The 7,060-nt window shown below is 41.4% G+C and overlaps 1 long non-coding RNA gene across 1 annotated transcript in view; it reads right to left on the bottom strand.

Annotated features, from left to right (window-relative positions):
* Nucleotides 1–2,034: 2,034 nt before the first annotated feature.
* The window catches only part of LOC116639310, a 38,241-nt gene continuing 33,215 nt past the window's right edge, over nt 2,035–7,060 (bottom strand). The window contains exons 2-3 of the long non-coding RNA XR_004300810.1: nt 5,910–6,026; nt 2,035–5,480 (exon numbers count right to left, since the gene is read on the bottom strand). This is a non-coding gene — a long non-coding RNA (uncharacterized LOC116639310). The remainder of the gene's footprint in view (nt 5,481–5,909; nt 6,027–7,060) is intronic.

Raw genomic sequence — 7,060 nt, 5'->3', positions numbered from 1 at the left:
AAGTTAAAAGTGTCCTAAGGTCTATGCAGTGAGAAGAGAGTAAAGGTATCAATTCACATTAGACTCTGGTAAGTCAACAATGCATGTTTGACTTCACATGACCACTAAAAGGATAAAGATTGTATTACTTCTAACTAATAGCCCAAATGGAATGATTGAAAAAGACAAAAGTCTAGAGGGTGGTGGAACATAGGTAAGATAAATAGGAAAACACGCTTTATTTATTTATCTTTTTTTTATAATTTTTTTTATTATGTTAGTCACCATACAGTATTTCATTAGTTTTTGATGTAGTGTTCCATGATTCATTGTTTGTGTATAACACCCAGTGCTCCATGCAGTACATGCCCTCCTTAATACCCATCACCGGGCTAACCCATTCCCCCACCTCCCACCCCTCTAAAACCCTCAGTTTGATTCCCAGAGTCCATAGACTTTCATGGTTCATCTCTCCCTCTGATTTCCCCCCTTCATTTTTCCCTTCCTTCTCTTAATGTCCTCCATGCTATCCCTTATGTTCCAAATAAGTGAAACCATATGATAATTGACTTTCTCTGCTTGACTTATTGCACTTAGCATAATCTCCTCCAGTCCCATCCATGTTGATGCAAATGTTGGGTATTCATCCATTCTGATAGCTGAGTAATATTCCATTATATATATGGACCACATCTTCTTTATCCATTCATCTGTTGAAGGGCATCTTGGCTCCTTCCACAGTTTGGATATTGTGGACATTGCTGCTATGAACATTGGAGTGCATATGGCCCTACTTTTCACTACATCTGTATCTTTGTGGTAAATACCCAGTAGTGCAATCCTAGGTCATAGGGTAGCTCTATTTTTAACTTTTTGAGGAACCTCCATACTGTTTTCCAAAGTGGCTGTACCAACTTGCATTCCACCAACAGTGTAAGAGGGCTCCCCTTTCTCCACAACCTCTCCAACATTTGTTGTTTCTTGTCTTGTCAATTTTTGCCATTCTAACTGGTGTAAGGTAGTATCTCAATGTGGTTTTGATTTGGATTTCCCTGATGGCTAATGATGATGAACAATTTTTCAATGTCTGTTAGCCATTTGTATGTCTTTTTTGGAGAAGTGTCTGTTCATGTCTTCTGCCCATTTTTTGACTTGATTATTTGTTTTTTGGGTGTTGAGTTTGAGAAGTTCTTTACAGATCTTGGATACCAGCCCTTTGTCTGTCCTGTCATTTGCAAATATCTTCTCCCATTCTATGGGTTGCCTCTTCGTTTTGTTGACTGTTTCCTTTGCTGTGCAGAAGCTTTTTATCTTGATGAAGTCCCAAAAGTTCATTTTTGCTTTTGTTTCCCTTGCCTTTGGAGACATGTTTTGAAAGAAGTTGCTGTGGCCAATGTCGAAAAGGTTACTGCCTATGTTCTCCTCTAGGATTTTCATGGATTCCTGTCTCACATTGAGGTCTTTCAACCATTTAGAGTTTATCTTTGTGTATGGTGTAAGAGAATGGTCAAGTTTCATTCTTCTGTATATAGCTGTCCAATTTTCCCAGCATCATTTATTGGAGAGACTGTCTTTTTTTCCATTGGATATTTTTTCCTGCTTTGTCGAAGATTAGTTGACCATAGAGTTGAGGGTCCATATCTGGGCTCTCTATTCTGTTCCATTGATCTATGTGTCTGTTTTGTGCCAGTACCATGCTGTCTTGGTGATCACAACTTTGTAATATAGCTTGAAATCAGGCAACATGATGCCCCCAGCTTTGTTTCTCTTTTTCAACATTTCCTTGGCGATTCAGGGTCTTTTCTGGTTGCATACAAATTTTGGGATTGTTAGCTCCAGCACTTTGAAAAATGCCATTGGTATTTTGATCAGGATGGCATTGAAAGTCTAGATTGCTCTGGGTAGCATAGACATTTTAACAATGTTTATTCTTCCGATTCGTGAGCATGGAATGTTTTTCCATCTTTTTGTGTCTCCTTCAATTTCCTTCATAAGTATTCCGTAGTTTCTAGAGTATAGATCCTTTACCTCTTTGGTTAGGTTTATTCCAAGGTATCTTAAGGTTTTTGGTGCTATTGTAAATGGAATTGATTCCCTAATTTCTCTTTCTACAGTGACATTGTTAGAGGAAACACGCTTTATAAGAGTGGATTTAAATCTAAATATATCATTAATCTCAAATGTAAATGTAATCAGGGCTTCAGTTACAAAACAAGGATTGCGAAACTGGATTTTTTTTTTTTTTAATTGAAGTGTAAGCTATTTACAAGAGATACATTGAAAATACACAAATACCGATAGTTGGAAAGTAAAATAACAGAATTAAGTTATATCAAGGTATTATCACCTAAAATAGAACTTAAGGCAAAAGGCATTACTAAGAATAAAGAAGGTCACTTTATAATGACACAAAGTCCAAATCACCAGCAGAATATACCAATTCTAGATTTGTATTTACCAATAATATGACCTCAAAACACATGAAGCAAAAATTGATATATCTACATGGAGAAATAGATAAATCTACAATCACAGAGATTTTAACATATTAAAATCCTATGGGCAGCCCTTACCTACTAGCGATGAGCGCCAGTAGAAAAATATCCACCACATCCACCCTCACGTGGCTGATTCTGCATGCTGCCTCAGAGAGTCCCGGCAAAGCAACACCCCAATTCCTCTCATCAGTGGTCAGCTCAATAAAGTGCCCTTGAACTGGATCGACCCCCTTCCCTGTTTTACTCTTCCCCATCCCTGTTCTTTTTCCTTGGGATCATATCCCAAAATAAATTCTTCATGCCAGTACTTCTCTCAACCCTGCTCCTGAGGAACCCAAGCTGAGACACTTGGTACCCTACGGACACTTTCCAAATGGATGCTGGTATTGGATCAGTCAGACAGTGATTGGGGTCCCCTGAATGTTGGTAAGTGGAGTCGTGTTAAGCCTGGCATGCCACAGCATTGCAGTTACTGAGGTATTCACCAATGGGGAGAGGAAGATGAAGGTGGACGATGAAGCTTTGGCTTATGCGCTAGTGGTGACATGAAAAATATGTGCTCAGTGTTAATTACCAGGAACATAGAACTAGCTGAGTTTGGTTATTGGTCTAGAGAAGTCTTGTAAAAGGAGAAAATGGCCAGCTCGGTGAGCCAACTATCAACCTCAAGAAATGCTGTGAAAGCCAGAGCCCTTGTTCGCAGCATGGAGAACCCGGCCTTCCTCCTACAGCCAGCCGAGGCTGCTGAAATTCAGTCTTCAGGCTTCGTTGTGAGAGCAGCAGAGTTACCGAGGAGAAGGAATATGGCCTTCACAATCTCCCATGTCGTGTCAGGGCCCAGATAAGGAAACAGGAGACCTTGAGACACGGGATAGGGATATTTGGATGGACAAACCTGAGAAGCTTGAACACAGATTCCTCCGAACAGCTGGAGAAACAGTGCCCTCCCCCACCCTCCCAGAGGAAGGAGAGAGGACGAGATGATGTTTGTCCTAAGATTGGCCTCTGCCTCCCTTACTTCCGCCAGAGCAACAGAGTCAGGCCAAGCACAGCCCAAGCTGGGCAATCCAGCTCCTTCTTAGGAAGAGAGATTATATACACCCAAAGAATTGCAGGCTTTGGTAAATTTGCACAAACATGAACCGGGAGACCTCATGTTGGAGTGGACCTTAAGGACCAGCTGAGAAAAGACAACCTCTTTGTATTTCAGCTCGTTCATCTGCCAAATCTGATGAACAGTGCCCATCCAGCCGACTTTATATGGTTATAAGAGCAAATGAAGAAATTAATATTCACGGTAACCTCTCTGCTAGTCACTGTATCAGACACTTCACATAAATTATTTAATTAGAATAAAATTGGATAAGTGTAAACACTCTTAGAGGTTATAATCTTGTTTAGAACACTTAAATATGTTATTTTAATAGCGTGCCCTAGGAGAAACTCCGTTCTAAGGTTTGTGAAACCTTGGTGAGTAATAGTTAAAAGGAAAGAAGAGAAGAAGGAAAGGAATGTGACATTGCACAATTACAAAAGTATTAGAATATGGCTTTGAGTAAATTGTTATTTTGTTTGGGATAGGGCGGACTACCTGAATAGTGTTTTAAGGAAAATATCTGCTCATTGGTCTTGGGGATAAACAGGTCAGGAGCAATCCTAATGCAGAAACTCTGGATAAGCAGTTGGGGCTTCAGTAGGGCAACGTGAATTCCTGGGGCTGCCCCTTTATCACACGAGGTCACAGCAAGAGGTCAGCAGTCTGAAACCCAGAAGCACGCCTTCATGGGCCCGGCCGTGCTGACACCAGGATCTTGGACTTCGCAGCCTCCAGAACTGGGAGAAGTGAATTTTCAGGGTTTATCAGCAGTTGGTGGTATTTTGTTACAATGGCCCAAATGGACTAAGACATCCCCCGGGCCTTTGCACCTGCCTTTACTGTGGACCTCAGTCAGAATACATGTTTAAAATGTATGTTCCTGCTGCTGCCCTCTTGGCTTCTGGAAGTCAGGGACCTGTTTTATGCAACCTTGTTTCTCCTGTGTCCCAGACATAACAGGAGTTTTATCAATGTTCATCAATGATTAGCTGAATGCCTGAATGAGCGAGGAAATAGATTTTTGATAAGAAGAAAATGTGGCTGGATTTCAACTTGCCATCCAAGACATATTTAGGAAATAACATAGATACATAGTGACATAGAAGTAAATACACGCCAAGGTTTGTGACACGGGCAGAGGCAAGGTCAAGACCTTCGGTGGGCCACAGAGCATCATCTGTAAGCCGGTGTTGGGAAGTCAAACAGCAGCTGACGTATCTCAGCCGTCCTGTTTCCTGATCAGCCTGCGTGGCCTCCCGAAATCACAGCTCATCTCGTTCCCAGACGCACGGTGTTTCGGGACGCAGCTCTCAAGAGCGGTTAATGAAGCTCATTCAGTAAGCAGATGTTTCTGAAAACTGTGCCTGTCTCGGTTTCACACTGTACCCAGGTGCTGGCAGCCAACATTTTTCTTTTCTTTTTTTTTTTTTTTAACAAAAAGCATGAGTGCATTGGTGTTGGTAGAGGAAGGAGAATTTTATAGGCTGCGTGAGCCAACTCACTTCTAACTTTCATCTGAGTACAAGGTCTGAGACAGACCTGGGTCTGAACCCAGTTTCTGCTACTTGAACGTTGTATGATTTGGGGCAAGTTTTATAACCTGAGCTTCATATTCCTCATTTGTAAAAGAAAGTTAATACCAGCCTCCAGTGAACGGGTCAATGTTTAACAACTGGCTCTCAGAGGAAAAACAAAACAAAACAAAACAAAACACAACTAAACCAACAACAGCCCTGGTTTGCAGTGTTTGCTGATGTGCATGGTGTAATTCTTCCCACCATGGCCTGTTTCAAGCTGCCAATATCACATCCATGGTCACGGAGTGGGGGAGCAATGAGCAGAAGGAGCGCACCGTTATAGAGCATTCCCACCAGGCAGGGGTCAGAGATGCCGGTGACCTCCGGAGCCTGCATAATAGTAAAACACAGTGAAATAATTAGGACGTGCTGAGCTTTAAGTATCTATTACTTTTGTTTTTAATACAAACATCTTTATATGTAATATATTAATATCTATAATTTGATGTATATCTATTACTTTTGTTTTTGATACAAATATCTTTACATAGGATATATTAAGATACTATAATTTGATTTTAATAATGGCCGAATGTGGAAACCACCTCACCACATTCCTGAAATTTAACACTTGGCCGTCGTGAACTGTACATACCAGTTTCTGGCATACAATTGGCCGTCTCCAGCTCTGGGATTTCACCAGCAACACTGCAATGAGCAGATTTCTCCATGATGTGTGTCCACATCACAGGATGTGGGACTGGAATGTGACCAAGTATTCCGCCACACCGGTTTTCCAGAAGGGCCATATCAACTTACCTTCCCACCAGCAGGGCCTGAGGGTTCCCGGGTCCCTCTGACAGGTGCATCACCAGAGAAGTAAAAAGTGGATGGATACTCCAGCACAGTGTTTGAAGCAGCAGCTAAGCATCTAGCCTGGAACATGGACAGATCTTATAAGCATGATGCTTAGTGATAAGAAGTAATAGCAGAAAGAGATTTCTAGCACAATGCTATTCACTTCAATGCATACGAAACAGTAGACTTTTTTTCAAGAACATACAAATTAAAAAGTACACATCAAGTATATTTGAATGGCTGCCCATGGAGGGGAAGGGTTCCCCGTGTCAACAATATTTACTGAGCACTAAGTGGAATAGAATATCTGTAAGCATCTAACATGGTACTTGCCATTTGGTCTCTTTTCTCATCCCTGGCCAGCAAAATCTCTGCTGATTTTATGAGCTGTATTCCAAGGGTGTATTTTTCTTGCCTATTGCCTTTAATGAACTGTGCAAGGTTGTATTTTTAAGTAATTTATTTTCCAGGAAAAAATACATGGATCCTGTGTTTAGGGTATTTCTATAGTTAAGCAAGATTTGTAGTATGGGAGCTACATAGAGAAGTCATCAAAGCTTAAAACCATCATGGCCAAAACAAACAAACAAACAAAAAAACCATCATGGCTAGTTTGTACATTGGCAGTATTCATTATAACAACTGCAGGGAAACAAGCAATTTCAACCCTGTCTTATGCATAGTATCACACTTAATCTTCACACACACATACACACACACACACACAAAAGATCGGAAATTTAGAGAAGCCAAGTGTTTTGCCCAAGAGGAGAGAACCTGCAAGGACAAGGACAGCAGCTGCCTAGCAAATTCAGGAGTCACCTGGGACCTTGCTCTGCACTTTGCTGGCAAGTGAGACCACTGAGCTGTGCATCCCCCTCTCGGTTACTCTTGCCTGCATTCTTTGTTCCGAGGCAGGAAGCTGTGCATCCCCCTCTCGGTTACTCTTGCCTGCATTCTTTGTTCCGAGGCAGGAAACACTGGAGGCTGGTATTAACTTTCTTTTACAAATGAGGAATATGAAGCTCAGGTTATAAAACTTGCCCCAAATCATACAACGTTCAAGTAGCAGAAACTGGGTTCAGACCCAGGTCTGTCTCAGACCTTGTACT

The sequence above is a fragment of the Phoca vitulina genome, unplaced genomic scaffold, assembly GCF_004348235.1.
Source record: "Phoca vitulina isolate PV1807 unplaced genomic scaffold, GSC_HSeal_1.0 scaffold18, whole genome shotgun sequence".
In the NCBI taxonomy this organism is placed as follows: domain Eukaryota; kingdom Metazoa; phylum Chordata; class Mammalia; order Carnivora; family Phocidae; genus Phoca; species Phoca vitulina.
This window is presented reverse-complemented; position numbering and strand designations above follow the sequence as displayed.